Raw genomic sequence first — 18,787 nt, 5'->3', positions numbered from 1 at the left:
GGGAGTTGGAAGGCTGGTGAGCTCACAGAGGTGGGAAGCCAAGAAGGTAGGAAAAAGCTAGGGAAAAGCAGCAAGGACAATGCAGGCCTTAGTTGCAGATAGGAGGGCTCCTGAGCTCAAACCTGGAGTAGAGGGCACAGGCCAGGCAGAGGACAGCAGACTGCCAGGAATGAAGAAGTGCAAGTGGTGATCAGGCAAATTCACTCAGGTTGCAATACCTCTAGAGAGGTACCACTGCCTGGAAAGAGGCTCTCATATACAAGTTTGAACTGGATTCTGCCTGAGAGTCCTAGAAAGACTTCGTTACACCACCCCCGGAAGGGGAACACATAGTGACTGGGCTGGAGGGCTGAGTCATGAAGAGGAGGCTGCAGTTCTTGGGGTGAGAGGAGTCCACAGGGCAAGAGGATGACAGGAAAGACACCAAGTGGGGGTGGTGGGGGGCACAGCACCTGGCAGAGCTGATGCTCAGCATGGCCGGGAGGCTCTGGCCCGTGATGATCTATAAACTTAATCCAGTAAGATCTCCCAAAGATTTGCAGAAAATTACCAAATCTATCACAGTTGGAATGAAGTGTTTTGAAACCCAGTCAAAATATTTTGTTTAGAAATGGCTGAAATGAACTGTTTTGACTTTTTTTGGGGGGGGGAAATCAATTTTTTAGCTGAAATTTTTCACTGAATTCCATCCTAATTTGTGAATACTTTGGGTACTTCCCAAAAGCATTTTTTTGGCAAATTTACTATTCACTGAAAAAACTTTGCCTAGTTCTACATGCATTAGCTAACAAGACAGAATGGTACTGATTGATCTTTTACCTCTCTGAACTGCATGTAAATCAACCATGCCTACACAAAGTGAAAGCAAAAGGCTAATATCACCTATGACATAATCCATTGTCTATTGAAATCAAAGGGAGTCTTTGGATTAGGCCCCTGCTATGTACCACTTTTTAAACATATAACACAAAGTATTCGTTTAAAAAAGGAAAAAGCAGTACTGGAAATCATTTGACTACAAAGAAACTTTAGCACACACAAGATTGGATTCTACAGTCTTTAGAATTTTGACACAGTAAGGACTGCTGGATCAAGCCAATCATTCCAATGTAACATATACTTCATTTGTTTAGCATTGCATAACATTAATCCATTTAATATGTTCTTTCTGATGTCTGAAGCATAGAACCTGGCACTCCCACGCTCTGGAAGTGGATTTTTTCGGAGACTGCTGCCAATTTACAGTAATTAATATGATAAGGGCAGCATCTGTAGCAGACCCTAATTCTTTAATCTTAGAGCAGAGCTAGAAATGGATTAGTTAGAAATAAATATTGTTTATGGCTTTTTTCTCACGAGAACAAGCACTTAAAAATATTGCATTCGTGTAGCAGGACCGGGCAATGCAATGATGAAGGCAATTTTCCTTTGCCTCAGGGAATTATCCATGCTGGACTGAATGGAAAGAATAGATGCTGATTTATTTTAAATAAGGCAGAAATAAAACATTGCTTCCAGGCAATGGAAATAGTTCTGTGGGTTGTTCTCATAGCACCCTGACCTCTGGAAGGAAGAAGGCTATACATTCTAGTGCAGATGAATTTCCTGTACATATAAAATCACTGACTATGAAAGAAGTTAGAACAAGACCAGAAAATGTTGGTCCAGATTCACAGTTTTACTGACTGGGGTGTTGATTTTTAAGATGAGATGTACAGCTGCTCCAAGAATTGAATGGGAAACTTTATAAGCACAAGATTAGAAATTTCCTTATTCAAATGAGCTAGTTGGTTGTAAAGATGTGTGGGTTATTTAAATATTTCCTAAAGTTACCAGGAAATTACTTTTCCTTTCAGAGAAATGATCTGTTTATTGCTTGAAAATGTTTCTTGGATTATTTTTTTTTAATGCCAGTGAATGTAAGGCTAGTAAAAGCTGCAAGACAAACATTAGAGATTGAAGCCCTTTATTGGACACATGTGACATAGTCAGCACTAATACAATCATCCCTATATTAACATGTCTGTCTGCCTTAAACCTGACCTGGGGAGGCTTCAGATCTCAGTGAGAAACCAGTCTCTGTGCCCACTGAATCCTTGGCCCTTGCCACTGTGGATGCTAATTGTGTTGATGGTTTCAACTAAGGTGGACAACTGTCCTCTAGGAAATGGATTGAGACTGCCATCTCAGAAAAATGAACAGCCATCAGATAATGGTAACTTCTGGTTGCTGAATGGAATATTAAAAGATGGTCTATGGGTGAAAAATTCAGTAACTTTTCAGTCATTTCATAAAACCAAGATTTAAATAGCTATCCTGAAATCCCTATTTATTAGTGTAGTTCAGTGCTTTAAAAGTTACTTTATTCTATCACACAATTCCTCACAACTTGGTGTATACAGGATTGAGAGTGGGCAGAGTCTGGCTGATTAAAGACCACTGTGAAGGGGCTTTGAGTATAATCACTTCATTTTTTACTCAAAAGATGTGGCTTTGATGTGGGTCCTCAAGGGAAGATTAATGTGGGGAAAGAATGGAAGTACTATTTAAGGGGGGGAGTTTTTGGGGTAAAATAAAGTAAACTCAGTAGAGTACATGCTTGAGTATGAGTATATCAGTCTACTACTGCCAGATTTGGTCTCTGCTACTTGTTCATGTGTGTGTGTCTGTGTGTAAGAGGGAGCTCGGGAGAGTCAACAAGAAGTGTGACACTACATAACTTCCTCCTGCCCATGTGGCAATTTCAAACTTCCAGTTTAAATATAGTGGCTAGAAAGTCCCCTTCATAGGACTTGGTTTGAATCTCTTTTACACTCATTCCTAAGATTCATGACCTAGAATTATAGACTCATAGAAGATTAGGGTTGGAAGGGACCTCAGGAGGTCATGTAGTCCAATCCCCCTGCTCAAAGCAGGACCAACCCCAACTAAACCATCCCAACCAGGGCTTTGTCAAGCCGCACCTTAAAAGCCGCTAAGAATGGAAATTCCACCACCTCCCTAAGTAACCCATTGCAATGCTTCACCACACTCCTAGTGAAAAGGTTTTTCATAATATCCACCCTAGACCTCCCCCACTGCAACTTGAGACCATTGTGCCTAGTTCTGTCATCTACTACCACCGAGAGCAGCCTTGTTCCATCCTCCCTGGAATCCCCTTTCAGGTAGTTAAATGCTACTATCCAATCCCCTCTCATTCTTCTCTTCTGCAGACTAAACACGCTTAGTTCCCTCAGCCTCTCCTCATGAGTCATGTGATTCAGCCCCCTAATCATTTTTGTTGCCCTCCGCTGGACTTTTTCCAATTTGTCCACCTCCTTTCTGTAGGGGGGGGGGGGGAGACGGGGAAGGAAGGGGCCAAAATTGGACACAGTACTCCAAATAAGACCTCACCAGTGCCAAATAGAAGGGAATAATTACTTCCCTTGATCTGCTGGCAATGCTCCTACTAATGCAGTCCAATATGCCATTAGCCTTCTTGAAAATAAGGACACACTGTTGACTCATATCCAGCTTCTTGCCCATCATAACCCCCACGTCCTTTTCTGCTGAACTGCTGCTTAGCCAGTCAGTCCCCAGTCTGTAGCAGTGCATGGGATTATTCCATCCTAAGTGCGGACTCTGCGACTCTGCACTTGTTGAATCTCATCAGATTTCTTTTGGCCCAATCCTCTAGTTTGTCTAAGTCACTCTGTATTTTATGCTTGCCCTCCAGGATATCTACCACTCCCCCCATCTTAGTGTCATCTTCAAACTTGCTGAGAGTGAAATCCACCCCATCCTCCAGATCATTAATGAAGACGTTGAACAAAACCAGTCCCAGCATTGACCCCTGGGGCTCTCTGCTTGTTATTGGCTGCCAACTAGTCATTGAGTCATTGATCACTACCTGTTGAGCCCGATGATCTAGCCAGCTTTCTATCCATCTTATAGTCCATTCATCCAACCCCTACTTCTTTAACTTGCTGATAAGAATACTGTGGGAGACCATATCAAAAGCTTTGCTAAAGTCTAAATTAGCCCATTTAAGTTCTGTGTTCTACGGTTGGCCTGGGTTGGAAAAGTCCAAAGATTGTAACAGGTCCGTGCTGCCAGGGCTGTTCTGGCGGCTCTATTACCTAATGCTGTTGGAGTAATTTCAGCTTTAATTGCTGGAGTGCCCTGGTTAGGCTGCTGCTGTCTCTGTGGCTTCAGCTTAGCTTTGCTACCACGGTATGCCCTCCATCCCCTTGAAGGTGCCGCCACCATTCTGAGCTGTCCATCACCTTGGAGAAACTGTTGATGTTGCCATTCTGCACTGTTATTTTGGAACTGTTGCTACCAAGCTACTGCTGCTGCCTTGAAGCTGCAACCACTCTGCACTGTCCATAGGTCAGCAATCTCAGCTCAGCTCTTAAGAAGGGATCAATGGTATCTAGAACCCTTGATAGAATCCACATCACCCCTCTCTCTCTTTTCCTCATGTAACTCTGCCCAGGCTCCCTTTCATAGAATCTTAGAAATATATGGCTGGAAGGGACCTCAAGAAGTCATCAAGTCCAGCCGCCTGAGCTGAGGCAGGACCAAGTGAACCTAGACTATCCCTGGCAGGTGTTTGTCCAGTCTGTTCTTAAAATCCTCCAATGATGGGGATTCTACAACCTCCCTTGGAAGCCTGTTCCAGAGGTTAATGACCCTTATAGAAAAAAAAATTGTAACTAATATCTAATGTAAATCTCCTGTGCTGCAGATTAAGCCTATTACTTCTTGTCTTATCTTGAGTGGACATGGAATACAACTGAGCATAGTTCTCTTTATAATGGCCTTAAATGATGTTTGAAGACTCTTATCAGGTTCCCGTCAGTCTTTTTTTTTTCTCAAGACTTAACTTGCCCAGTTTTGTAACCTTTCCTCTCAGGTTAGGTTGTCTAAACCACTTATCATTTTTGTTGATCTCCTCTAGACTCCCTCCAGTTTGTTCACATCTTTCCTAAAGTGCGATGCCCAGAACTGGACATAGTACTCTAGCTGAGGCTTCTCTAGTGCCAAGTAGAGTGGGACAATTACCTCCTGTGTCTTGGATACATTTCTATTAATACACTCCAGAATATTAGCTGTTTTTGCAGCTACATCATATTGTTGACTCAGATTCAATTTGTGATCCACTATAACTCCCAGCTCCTTTTCAGCAGTACTACCACCTAATCAATTATTCCCCATTTTGTAGTTGTGAAACTACACCATGCTTGCAACCCCTCCCAACTTGATAACTTCTGCAAATTTTATAAGCATACTCTCCACTCCATTATCCTAGTCATTAATCAAAATATTGAATAGGGTAGGACCCCACTGGAAATACCTTCACAGTTTGACAGTGCGCCATTGAGAACTACTCTTTGAGTATGGTCTTTCAACCATTTGTACACCCACTTTACAGCAATTTAATCTAGATGGCTATTGTCCTAGTTTGCTTATGAAAAAAACCTTTGGGATTGTGTCAAAAACTTACAAAAATTAACATCTCGTTCCCCTATCCTAAGCCAGTAACTCTGTCAAAGAAAGAAATTAGGTTGGTATGCTGCGATTATTTTTTTCCTTGAAAAATCCATGCTGGCTGTTCCCTATAACCACTTCTCTAGGTGATTATAAATTGATTGTTTAATAACTTGTCCCAGTATCTTTACAGGTTTCTAAGTTAGACAGTCTGGGATTTGATAGCGGCCTTCAACTACCTGAAGGGGGGTTCCAAGAAGGATGGAGCTAGGCTGTTTTCAGTGATGTAGTAGATGACAGAACAAGAAGCAATGGTCTCAAGTTGCAGTGGGGGATGTCTAGGTTGCATATTAGGAAAAACATTTTTACTAGGAGGGCGGTGAAGCACTGGAATTGGTTACCTAGGGAGGTGGTGGAATTTTCATCCTTAGAGGTTTTAAGGCCTAGCTTGACAAAGTCCTGGTTGGGATGATTTAGTTGGAGTTGGTCCTGCTTTGAGCATGGGGGTGGACTAGATGACCTCCTGATGTCCCTTCCATCCCTAGTCTTCTATTATTCTATGGTCTATAATACCCAGGGTTCACTTTGTTTCCCTATCTTAAACATAGGTACTATGTTTGCCCTTCTCAAGTGCTGTGGGACCACACCTGTCCTGTCTGAAGATAATTGTTTAATGATTCTGAAATTGCTTCAGCTAATTCCTTAAGAACTCTAGGATGAATTTCATCAGGACCTGTTGACTAAAATGTTTCTAACTTATCTAAATAATCTTTAACTTGCTCTTTTTCTATTTTAGCTTATGTTCCTTCTTCCCATGTTAATATTACTTGTGTTGAGTATCTGGTCACCATTAACCTTTTTAATGAAGACTGACTCAAAATAGTCATTAAACATCTCAGCCTTCTTGATGTCATCAATTATTAGCTCTCTTTCTCAGTTAAGCAGCGGACCTATGCTTTCCTTTTCTTTCTCTGGCTGTGAAGGTCTTTAAAGAACCTCTTCTTATTGCCTTTTATGTCCCTTGCTAGGTGTACCTCATTGCGTGTCTTAGCCTTTCTGATTTTGTTCCTACATGCTTGCGCTATTCTTTTGTACCTCTCCTTAGCAATTCATCCATGTTTCCAATTTTTGCAGGATTCTTTTTTGATTTCCAAGTCATTCAATGGCTCCTGATGGAGCCATATTGGTTTCTTACTATTCTTCCTATCATTCCTTCACACTGGGATAGTTTGTAATTGTGCCTTTAATGTGTCTCCTTAAGAAATTGCCTGCTCTCCTGAACGACTTTTTCCCTTAGATTTTTTTTTCCCTTGGACCATACCTGATAGTTCACTATCACCTGATAGTTTGTTACAGTCTGCTTTTTTGAAGTCTGTTGTCCCTATTCCTCTGCTGTCACTTCTTCCTTTCCATAGAATCATGAAATGTATCCTTTCATGATCACTTTCTCTCGAATTGCCTTCCATCTTCAGATCTGCAACCAATTCCTCCCTGGTGGTTTGAATCAGGTCTAAAATGTCTGTTCCAAATGATTCCTGACCGCAGTTTGGTCAGTCCAGGCACATTTGATGTTGATGTCTTGCCTTTCTATCTCCCCAAAAGGTCAATTAATGCAATAGTGCAAGAGAGGCCTGCCCTATTAGTCAGTTCTCCAACAGATACCAGCAGAGAGCTCTCCCCAGTGGAGTTCCTGCTGTCTGCAGCTCTGGGCTGCTCTTCTCCCATTCCATCAATAGCCAACAGTATTGAACTCCCTCCTTTCTAAGGCTTCGTGCCACAAGACTTACAAGTACATTACTGCTTCCTACATGTTCCTTTTTCATTGTTGAAACTGTTGCAGGACTGCAACCAATCCTTGGCTAGCTAGTTGTTCAGGGCTTTAACTATGCTGCACACCGTGATGAATGGTCACTTCTGGATGACAGTGGAGATAGAACTTGGATCATCATACTCGAAGCAGGCCCCTGCCACCTGATCTAAAGAAGAATCTATGGGTACGTCTATGCTGTGAGCTAGTGGTATACTTTCTGACCAAGCTAGTGCATTAAAACAGGGTACCTATGGCGGTACAAATGACAGGAGGGGCTAGCCACCCATTCAAAGGTATGTACTTGCTAGCCCCTTGTGTCACCATGGATATGCTCCATTTTTAGTGATCTAGCTTGATCAGAGTTAGTGCAAATATCTTCTTAAGCTGGAATTTATACTCCACCTCAAAGTGTAGACATACCTTATGTTAGCTGTAAGCAATGTAGGTCTTATGTCAAGCACTTGAAAAGGTCTGATTCTATCCAGTTAACAGTTATGCTGTCTGTACGTGTACTTTCACCCCCCATTCCCACCATATTACTGTATTTTATAAATATAAGATTTGGCCTATTTTGTGGAATTGTGTAGATTGTTGTTCACCGTCCTATTCAAATTCCTATTAGTTGCAATTTAACACAGAATTTCAGAAAGAATGTGCGGAAACTTTTTATTTTTCCCTTTAACCCTCCATCTGTGCAAAGAAGTCCAGCTGTTACAAGTTTGGTAATGTTTATGGTAAAGGTTTTGGGCCTGATCTTGCTGTTCTTTCTCTGGGACCAGCTCCATTGAGGTATTACACAGCATGAGGAAGGGTAACAGATAAGATACTATATGAGCTATTATCCTAGCCATGCATTATACCAACCTCTATGCTGGTCTTCCACACCCACAGCCCAGGAGTGCTTTGTTACAGCTTGAGCTTTTTAAAGATGCTGGCCTGTGAGCATATGCTTGGTATGCAGGGCAGCGTTGAAAGCACATTCTGGGTGGTGTACATCAGGCAGTTAATGTGGATGGGAACCACATAGCTAAAATGCTGCACTTTAATTTGAAAACTCATCCAAGTTATTTACAGCCATGAACTTCTTTTTAGTGCCATCCTATAGGGCTTCAGTACAGTTTGTGAGAAACACAGTGTCTACTGCTGATAGAGATACATCCCCCTTCCTTCCCATCCAAATACCAAACAAAGATGAATAGAAACCAAAGTGTTTGTTCACTGACTGAAAAATTTATGGCTGTTTGTAAAAATACAGAAGAACTTGGTCCTCTCCTGAGAAGCAAAGATAAGAAATAAACCAGTTACTGGCAGTGTTTCCCAAGGCTCTGACTTCAGAGAGACTGAGTCATTCACTAGATGCTTATGGTGACATGTGCTGGGAAGATTCCTTTGTGACTGTCAGGCTAGAATCTCCTCCCACTTTCCTCAGAGGAGTTGCTTGTGCCTTACCCTATACAAATGAGAGCTGATTCAGGCCCTGTGTTAGCTGAACATTATTGGAACCAAGTTTTTTTTTTTTTCTGAGAGGCGGGGAATCATTTGGGTTGTTTGCATGTGATTTGCAAACTATTATTATTTATTAATGTTTGTATTATTTAAGCATCAAATGTGAATGCTTAAGGAGAAACCATGGTGCATTTAACCAAACAAGACAATTTTTATTGAGAAGATATTTGGAACAAACTAACAACTTTAAAAAAGTTTATTAAATCTTCTTTTCCTTTTAAGTAAAATAAAATGTTTCTAATTTAAAATCTAAAAATACTTTTCTAAAATAAGAAAAATCTCTATTTATTTATATTACTGTAGTGCCTAGGAACCCTAGTCATGGATCAGGTCCCCACTGTATACAAGCACAGAACGAAAAAAGGTCCCAAGTTTACAATCTATTTACAAGACATGAGACAGCAAATGGATACAGACTGATGGAAGAGTTTCCTCTCTGTATTATGGGTGACCTACTTTGAAGTTCTTGAAGATTTCAGCTAGGGCTGCCTTTGGATCTTCTTTAGCTAAAGTGATTATAGGGGAGTTCAAAGGCCTATAAGCATACGGGCCATTTTTCTTCATTGGGAATTTGTCCTGATTTCAGCCACCAGTGTTGTTATGCTGGTGCAAACCACTACTGCAGCCAAAAGAAAGATATTTGCACCTGTGAAGCTTACCCCAGTTTTAAGTCAGGGGAAATTGCATCTTTGCCTTGTCTATGCAAGAAGTTCGAACCTGTTCAGCTACAACAATGGCTAAAATTGGTGCAAATTTCCAATGTAAACAAAGTCTTACAGTGACACCAAAATGTCCTATGTGCAAATTCATGGACCCTGTGATTTTCAGACAACTGGCAAGTTACCAATGTTTAACAAGAAGCAAGAAAGCTAGAGTGGGAAGGAAGGTTACTGGCGACTAGGCCCCAGGAAGCATATGTGAGGGCCATCTGCATACTACAGCTGCAGCATTTTAGAATGTGTTTGAAAGGGAGAATCATTTTCCAAGCTGCTTCTGATTTCCTCTGCCTGCCCAATATAGCAGCACATACCTATGTTGTTGACATTCCTAACAGTCCCTGGCTCCCCTTACTGTTCTGTTTGGAGAAATCTTGACATAATGTTTCCCCAGGTCTGACATTTTGGGGGGCAAGAGTAGAAGTTTCATCTCCCCTCTGGCATCTTCAAGAGAGTGGATATCTGGCAGGCCTTCACTCAAAGATGCCTTATCTCTCTCAATACCTGACTATTCTCTCTTTTCTTTGCTCCTCTCCTTTCTTGCTCCCTCCCCCACCTCCAGTATTCTCCAGTTGGTGTGCTGAGGTTTCTGTTCGTTTGAAAATTAGTGTGAAATATTTTATAGATTCAGGTGTATAAAATATAACTCCTGGAATGCAGCATTTTTTGTCCAGCAAATACACAAATAGGTTGCCCCTAAAAAAACAATCAGCAGTCTCAATATTTGTTGAGTGTCTGAGAAAAGATTAACTTGTTATATTCCATAATTTATAAGGAACAACAAAGCAAAATGATTTTGGGACTCACATGGTAGCCTCCTATACTCGACAATGCAGCGCACTAGCATGTGGGTGTGTGCGTGTATGAATGCTATACAATGAAACAAATTCTGCCCTCAGTTAAACAGCAACTAATGAAAAATCCAAAATTACACTCTGAAGTCTATAATTATAATGGGCTAGAATTATAATATGCTACTATTATATAGCTTTTAAATTTTGGTAATGTCTTTTTTAATCAAAGTACACAAAAAGCACATTAGGATAATGACTTGGTTACTAGTAGTGCACTGATTTGTGTAGGCAAATAGCGCAATCACTGTGTAGTGATCAGTAGCTCATATAACTTTGGACATACAACATTGGGTTATCTGCTATTCTTTTTGAAAACTGCAACGACATCTTTAATTTTCATCTGGACAGGCCACCAGAGGCTGACTGAATGGACCTTAATTTAGTGTCTGTCTTGAAGGATGGCACCTTTAATATTAATGGCCTGTCTACAGAGTCAGCACTAAGGGTACGTCTACACTGCAGAGTGAAGTCATTTACTTTAAATCGACTTTCACACACCGAATTTTAGAAGTCGCAGGAGCATGATCACACCACACTCCTTGCGCCAGGCTCTTGCGTCCCCACTTGCCATGCTTGGGTCGACATTCAAAGCAGTGCACCGTGAGTAGCTATCCCACAGTGCAACTAGCTGCAGAGGCTTTTGGGAAGCTTGTCATCCTCCCACGTGCTCCCTCCCCCTCCCTTCTTGTCCCAAACAAACTGCAAATGTTTTTTCACACCATTTTACTATGCTGCATGCATACCGTGGCCAGAGAGACATGGAACCTGCTCAGCTCTGCACTATCATTGTGAGCATCACAAATACCTCGCGGTTTATCCTGCAGTATTTTCAAAGGTGAGACAGGAGCCGCAGCATGGAAAATAGTGATGTTACTGAGGCTGCCCTGCTACAAGCCATAGAGTGGAACAATTCCCATTTGCTGCAGGCTGTCACACATCACCCGTGTAACACCAATTCTGGTCCTGTTAAATCAGCACAGACTGGTGGGATTGCATCTTTATGAAGGTGTGGGATAATGAGCAGTGGCTGCAGAACTTTTGTATGTGAAAGGCCCCTTTCTTTCAACTTTGCATGGAGCTGTCCCCAGCCCTGAAGCCTGTGAATACTCGCTTGAGACCAGCTTTGACAGTGGAGAAGCGAGTGGCCATCGCTCTGTGGAAGCTGGCAACCCCAGTCTGCTACCAGTCAGTTGAGAATGAATTCGGAGTTGGTAAATCCACCGTTGGAGCTGCTGTGATGTAATGTGCAGGGTCATCAATAGGCTTCTGCTAAAAAGGGTAGTGACTTTGGGAAATGTGCAGGACATACGCAATGGGGTTCCCAAACTGTGGGGGGGCAATAGATGGCACGCATATTCCTATCCTAGCACCTGACCACCTTGCCACAGAGTACATAAACCAGAAGGGATGCTTCTCAATCGTGTTGCAGGCCAATAGCATTAATTTATGTTGTGCTACACGGACGCAAATTCAACCCATGGAATTTGAATTCAGTGCTACGCCACTTGGTTTTATTAGGTCGACTTTTACTGTGCTTTAAATTGACGGAACTTACGTGCCAGTGGAGACACGTACTTTAAGGGGTCGATGTAAGCAGTGTTACTTCGACCTCCATTGCCAGTGTAGACCAGGCCTAAGTCTTGCAGTGGGACTTGAATCTATCATCTGACTCAGAGGCTACCTGGTAAAGTATTAGGACAGTGGATTAAAGTTGTGCCATATTATGTTACAGTAACTGTTTTAATACCCCACTTATTTTTTGAATTATAGATGTGTGCTATAGAAACAGATCTCTTCAACATTCTTTCACTGTATCCATTCCCCATACCTGTTTACAGTCTCATCACCCTAACAGAAAGGAATGAAAGGCCAACCAACCAGAATAGAGAATAGCAAAAAGATTAGAGTATTAGAACACATTGCTATTCACAAAATATATTAGGCAAGAAAATCCTGATACACATTTGTTTTCATTGCAAAGATTGTACCAATAATAGTTATTATGCAAAATTAGTTAATTCTTTTAACAGTGACCATGATATATTGAAAACTTTAGCATGTTCCTCTAACGGTATCAATATTAAAAGTTTATATCCTCTTTTAATAGCTACTATACCAATACAGTAGTAGGCAACTGTGCCACAAAGATTGTTTAATTTTCATTTTGAAATGCTAATTATAAATGTGGGAAAACAACTTAAGTCAATGTTCAGCTGGAGTTTTGCAGACATTACAATCAGTGGACCTGAAGGGGCTATTTGGTGTATGTCTTGAATTTCCTCACTGAAGTTGCACTTCCTTGTGATAATTAATCTATAATTATTTCTATATGTTAATTTGTTCAGATATTTTTGGAGGAGATGATGAGTTCCTGAGAAAAGAGCTTTACATTGCTTTTTGAATAAATCAGGTTCCACTGACTGAAAAATAAATGTGGGTGGGTGGGGTGAGGGGGAATTGAGGTTGGGAAAAAGAGAGAAAAATGGGATGTAAAATGTCACAACAAGAATCAGAAAAATATTGAAGAAAACAATTGGAACAAAAAGAGAGAAAAATCCCCAAACTGGATGTAGAAACAAAAGGCATGAAGTTGGTCTACTGTTTATAAATTATTTGGAGTGATGTCTTTTCTGCAGTTTATCCTTTTTGTCTTAATATCTTATATGAAGAAAGAGACTATATGTGGTGGAAGCTATTTTGATTCCATGTTTTTCACTTTTAGTATGAAATATCGTACAGATGGGATTGCTATATGCCATATAGGGTTATGTGATGTTATCTAGCTAAAAATGGGATAAATATATGTATTAGAGTACTAACTCTCTTGAAAAGTTGAGCATGCGTACACCCACTTCTTGCCTTAAAATCAGATCACTTATTAATGCTGCCTGTAAAAGGAAGCTCAGATCTATACTCCCTTGCTCTAGTTGTTTGGGATGCAGGCCATGTCCAGTTATTACAGGGAGCTCTAACAACCAACGTAGCCTTTATCTAAACCTCCATATGGCACCCCAGTGAAGTACCTAGACATGTGCACTTTTGTCTTTGGTCATTTCATACTGAAAATACAATTAGATTTGGCTGTCAAACAGATGAAATCTGTCATATTCCTCCTATAGGATCTGAACTTGATCCAGATCAATAAATACAAAAACACTCGCCCATAAAATTGCAAGCTAAGCCTGTAATTTCAATACATGTGGGCTAGGATTCTGTGGAATCTGGCATCCTCTCTTTTCTGGCTGAACAGTCTGTTTCTGTGATTAGTACAGTTTCATTGCTTTACCACAAAACAAGGCTGAAAACAGTTGCAATAAAGCAGCAGATGGCTTTGCCACACCTTCCCTAAAAGGGCAGTTCCCATAGAAAAAAGGGACTTTTGTTGCTTTCTATAGAAGACAGCTTTAAAATCAGGATAAACTCAAATTATTTCCCAGTCTAACACTGAAAAGTTGTTTTCCTCCCCCCCTTCCTTCCTGCATTTTGTACTTTATTTGTAACTTGCTTTGTCTGGACATGACCTGTTGGAGGGGGGAAGGAGGGGAGAGGAATATTTATACATAAACTTGGCCAAACATTTCATACTGAAAAAATGTCTTCAGATTCAGTCCATTTTCCTGTTCTTGAATTATCCAAAAACAGATATGATTTTAACAGATGTGATCACTCTTTGTAATCATTCAAATCTTCTGCTTGACCATCTTTAGCTGGTGGATTATTACACTCAAAAGAATAGTCATAGTGTATTAGATAATTTGAATGTATTCCTTTGAGCTGCATGGATCATCTAAGTCACATGCAGGTGTGTCTAGTCCCCGACTGGGTCTTTCATTCTTTCAGTGTGATAGTTGGGGAGCCCTTAGGGAAGGGGAGAGAGAGAGCTTGGAGCGGAATAGGCCTGGGGAATTTTAAGATAATTATTACTGTCTATTTAACAGACTTAACTTCCAATTTTCTCTTATCACAGTCACAAAAATAAATAAGTTTTTACATGTACACTCAGTCTTATTTACAACAGGTGCAGTCATGGGCCGTTGTTTCTATTATTCAGTGAATTGCCTCAGTGTTAGAGCCCCAGCCAAGGTGGTTTGGGGAACTGTTAAGTATTTTTCATCACAAATATGATATGATATTTCATGTAGTAAATTGAACAAGTGCATGGGCTGAATGAATTGACCTTCATTCTGTGTCAGTACCACAGTCTGTAATTATATGTTCAGACACATTCACTTTGTGAAGTGAGCCATTGTCTTTCTCATTTTGGAAATGTATAATTAAATATCCTTACCCCATCCTACACTGCAAACTAGAGCTGAGCTAATAATTGACTTTTTTTGGTCCAAATAAATAAATAAATAAATAAATAAACGAAATAATAAATAAAAATTTGTTCATTTTGAACTGATCCTGATTTTTTTTTTTTTTTTTTTTTTCAGTTTTTCTTGCCGACAAGAAATTGAAAAGATTTGTTTTGGGTCAAATGAGGTATTTCAAATGTCATTTCAAAAACATGTTCAAAAGGAGATGGGTCAATTCAAAAGTGACATTTTGAAATGAACAGCTGCAATTATTTTGGATTTTTTTTTATTCAGGTGAAAGCATTCACCAAACTTGACTTGAATTTGCAGAGTTTGACAGCTGCATTTTTTGGGTGAATTTACTTTTTGACTGAAAATTTTTGCCTAATACAGTATATCTACCACCTACCTGGACTTGATTTCAGTGGTTTCCATTTTCCACTTCCTTCCTACAATCACTCTGATATACAAATAATTTCATAACCATGTGTGCTGGATAGTCGCAGCAGTTATGTATCTTTTGTGTGGTTTATTTGATGAATTACATTAATGCACTGCCTTTAGCCAGAGGAATGGGAAATACATTGTCTCCCATTTCACATATGGAAGTATTTGATACATTTATCAAGTGCATTTTTAGAATGTATTGCTCTTCATCTTCTGTTACAGCTGTCACAATCCACCAATTAATTGTAAGAAACAATTTAATCAAGTATGCATGTTGCTTACTTGGTCAGAGCAATGAAGGGTGTGGTCCAGCTCTGTGACAGCCTGTGTGTTAGGAGTCCGGGGGACAAGTCCATCCCCTCACTGTGTTAATTGTAATGCATCTGATCACAGCTTTCTATGTATTTACGTTTTTGTATGTATATAAGATCTGCAAAGAAGTGCACGGGAGTGGACCCATTTTAAAACGTTTGAATTTATTGTCTTTTGTTTTTATAGTGTTTCTGCCTTCAATCACAAATCCCCCAAGTCATGATAGGTGCTAGCACCTGTGAAATGTTGCTTTCATTTCCCCGTGTCAGGCATTTGAAAAACTAGAAAACAGCTAGAGTGTGCTGTACATTCCCACCCTGGCTTGCTGTGCACCAACTGACTGTGTAGACAGGCCCTTAGTTCAGTTCCAGCAACCAAGTGTCCATGTCACAGAAAATCACCTCTACTATTAGTGGCACATTTTCTGTCAGTTTACCCAGAGAGGCCAAGGGTTGATGGGGCAGGGAGAGGGCAGAACCCCTTCATGTGGTCCGTACATATTTGGAACTAAAGCACATTAGAAGCACAGCATAGGGAAGACTGTACTGCTGTTTTCTGTGCTATATCGTTCTGTTCTACAGACTGAGCTTTAATCTCCAGGGCTGCTGTTTCAACACCTCTCATAAACACTAAATTCACTAACAAAATCAGAGAACACCCCCCCCACCTCCCGTGATGGCTTCAGAGAAATACATGGGGTTACTCCTTTGTCCGATGTCATGTTCGTATCACTTGGCTATGTCTACGAGATAGGGGTGTGATTCCTCCGCTGCTGAAAATATTCCTGTGCTAGTCAGTGCTCATTGAGTTAGTGTGAGGATAAATAGCAGTGTAACTATAGTGGCAGTGGAGGCAAAGCTGAGCTGTGCTGAGTACATGCACACCACTTTCAGGCCATTTTGTACTTGGCATGGGTTGATTGTGCCTCTGCTACCATTATCCATGCTACCATAGCTACGCTGCTATTTACACTCATGCTAGCTCAATGAGAACTAGTGTGAGTACATGCTACTAACTTGTAGAGTAGATGTTGCCAAGTGATAAGAACATGACATCAGACAAAGGAGTGACTTCAGGTCGTATTTCTCACATTCATGCTAGTGACTACACATTATTAATTAGTACATCTATTCTTTATTTGGTCATATTTCTCATTCAGAGATGAGGCATATAGTTTTGTCTATAAGAAAGGAATTTCACTGAGGCCTTTAATGTTTCATCAAGCAGGAAAATGGAATAATTCACCTCTAGTACACCTGGAATATTGACATGGTTAAAGGCAGGGAACCGCAGAATGTTGTAAGCTAATCGTGCACGTAATAGTGGCTAATTCACAACCCAATACTGCCTTCTTTTTATAACACAGTATCATGAAACTGAAGGGCAGCATCCAGCCATCAACAGAAAACTTGCTACCTATATGACAATAGTATCAACAAAACTGAAGGGCTGGGAAAGATTTGAGTCCAATGATAAGCTATGAATACAGTATGATAAACAAAACCAAGTGTGCCTGGCTGACTTTCTCTGATGAGAAAATGCTTTGCATTTTGCTTTGCACTCTAATTATTACAGTTGTAAATTGTTTCTTCTGATTTTCAGTAGTACCAAACCAAAGGCTTCTCTCTGATAAAGGAAACAGAGCAAAGAGTTGCTGTCTTGTGTTTTTTTCTGATGCTGGAAACTTTTTAAAAGATTACTAGTCTAAGATGCTATTTCAAGATTCAGACATTCATTCCACGCACCATTACCCAAGGAAGAAGAAAAAAAATAAAAAGACTATCATAACGGTAACTGCATCACTTTGTAAGCTAATGGACAGTATAAGAGATTGTGTACTGCACACACATACTATTCATACAGAGGAGAAGATGCTCCTCTCTCACATGCCTTACGCTAATGGAAAGGCAGCTAATAATATATAGTATTCTCCCATAGGAGATGAGACATGATTGCCACCCACATATATTTATGTGGGAGGAACAGATTGAATAAGGTTCGCATGTGTGTGTGAGAAAAATACCTATAGGCTTCACTTAAAAGGCATTTTGACACAAGAGGGCTAACAGTAACACCATTTGCCTTTTACTGCTGACCAATTAAGAGGGAAAGTGTGTGAATAAAATGAAATGTCCTTGCAAGGAAAGCTCCTGTGTGGTAGCCTTAAGTAGCTAAAAGGGTCTAGATTCTTGTCATCTTCCTGCCAGTAGTTTCTCTTGTTTTACTTACTGGCTTTCAGGGCAGCAGTGGAGATGAAATATATACGAAAGCTTTGTAGAAGCTTATGCTCACTTAGGACTCGGCTTGTTTAAAATGAAATAAAAAACTGACTGAGGAGAGAAACAGTTGTGTGAGATTTGCTTTCACATATTTAGCTTTTCTTCCCATGGTTGTTTTCATTGTACCTTTCCTTAATTCACAATAAAGCTATCTGGATCCAGTCCTTTGTATCAATTTTTTTTTTTTTTTTGTTACAAAGGTTAGAAGATGCATTTTTAATTAAAAAACAAAACAAAAACCCATAGACTTTATCTCCTGTTAAAGATGAAGCTAATTCTTAGCTGTGCGTGGATTGGACTGCTTTTAGCTAAGGCTAAATGTGCTGGGGCGGTAAAAGTAACAGCCTATAGATTTAAAACACTGAGGGTTGGTAGCAGGGTGTTCTCAGTAGACAGTCCTTGGCTATGGTGTTTATTTTCCTCATTGTTCTGCAAGAGTCTATCTGACAACCACACTTTGATGCAAGTCCCATCTTCTCTCTCAGGTGTTAGATTTTAATTAGATCATGTCCAACCACTTTGATACATGTCATATATGTCCTATCTACTTGTAAGTATAAGCATGTAATAGAACAAGTCTCCAGTCTGACACTAATTTCAAATACAAAACTAAGCAGAGACTAATCAGATAGTCATCTTCAATGGGAGTTGTGGGTGACCGGCAACCTTCAGGATCAGGCCCAAAGGGCCTGAATACAAGTTTGCTCATTTCAGAGGTGTCAGTGACTAGAGTCCCTGACAGGGGAAGGCAGGCTGGGTTTTTGGCCAGAAATCCTCTCTCCTCACTTGCACAGCCCTTTCTCTTCCCTCTGGATATTACAGAGTCTCTGGGGTCCCATTTCCTTTGGTCTCATTTCCATTGTTGGCTTTAATTGGTAAGTGCTTGGTGGTGGCACTGGTCTGTGATATATAGGAGGTCAGACTAGGTAATTTAGTGGTCCCTTCTGGCCTTAAACTCTATGACCTCCCCCCACTTCCTCCAGCCTATCCTTGTTTTCTCTGGGGTTCACCCCTTTATTCAATCTTCCTGCCCCACCACAGGCTTCTTTAGTCTCCAGTTCCATTTGCGCATCCAGCAATGCGACTTTTGGTT

General features: G+C 40.5%; 1 long non-coding RNA gene across 1 annotated transcript in view; it reads left to right on the top strand.

Moving 5' to 3' along the window:
- Positions 1 to 18,787, top strand: part of LOC137166325 (uncharacterized) — a 61,230-nt gene continuing 42,443 nt past the window's right edge. The window contains exon 1 of the long non-coding RNA XR_010923648.1: positions 1 to 46. This is a non-coding gene — a long non-coding RNA (uncharacterized lncRNA). The remainder of the gene's footprint in view (positions 47 to 18,787) is intronic.

The sequence above is a fragment of the Emydura macquarii genome, unplaced genomic scaffold (assembly GCF_026122565.2).
Source record: "Emydura macquarii macquarii isolate MOO-44397 ecotype Brisbane River unplaced genomic scaffold, CSIRO-AGI_Emac_v2 contig_2834, whole genome shotgun sequence".
Lineage (NCBI taxonomy): Eukaryota > Metazoa > Chordata > Testudines > Chelidae > Emydura > Emydura macquarii.
This window is presented reverse-complemented; position numbering and strand designations above follow the sequence as displayed.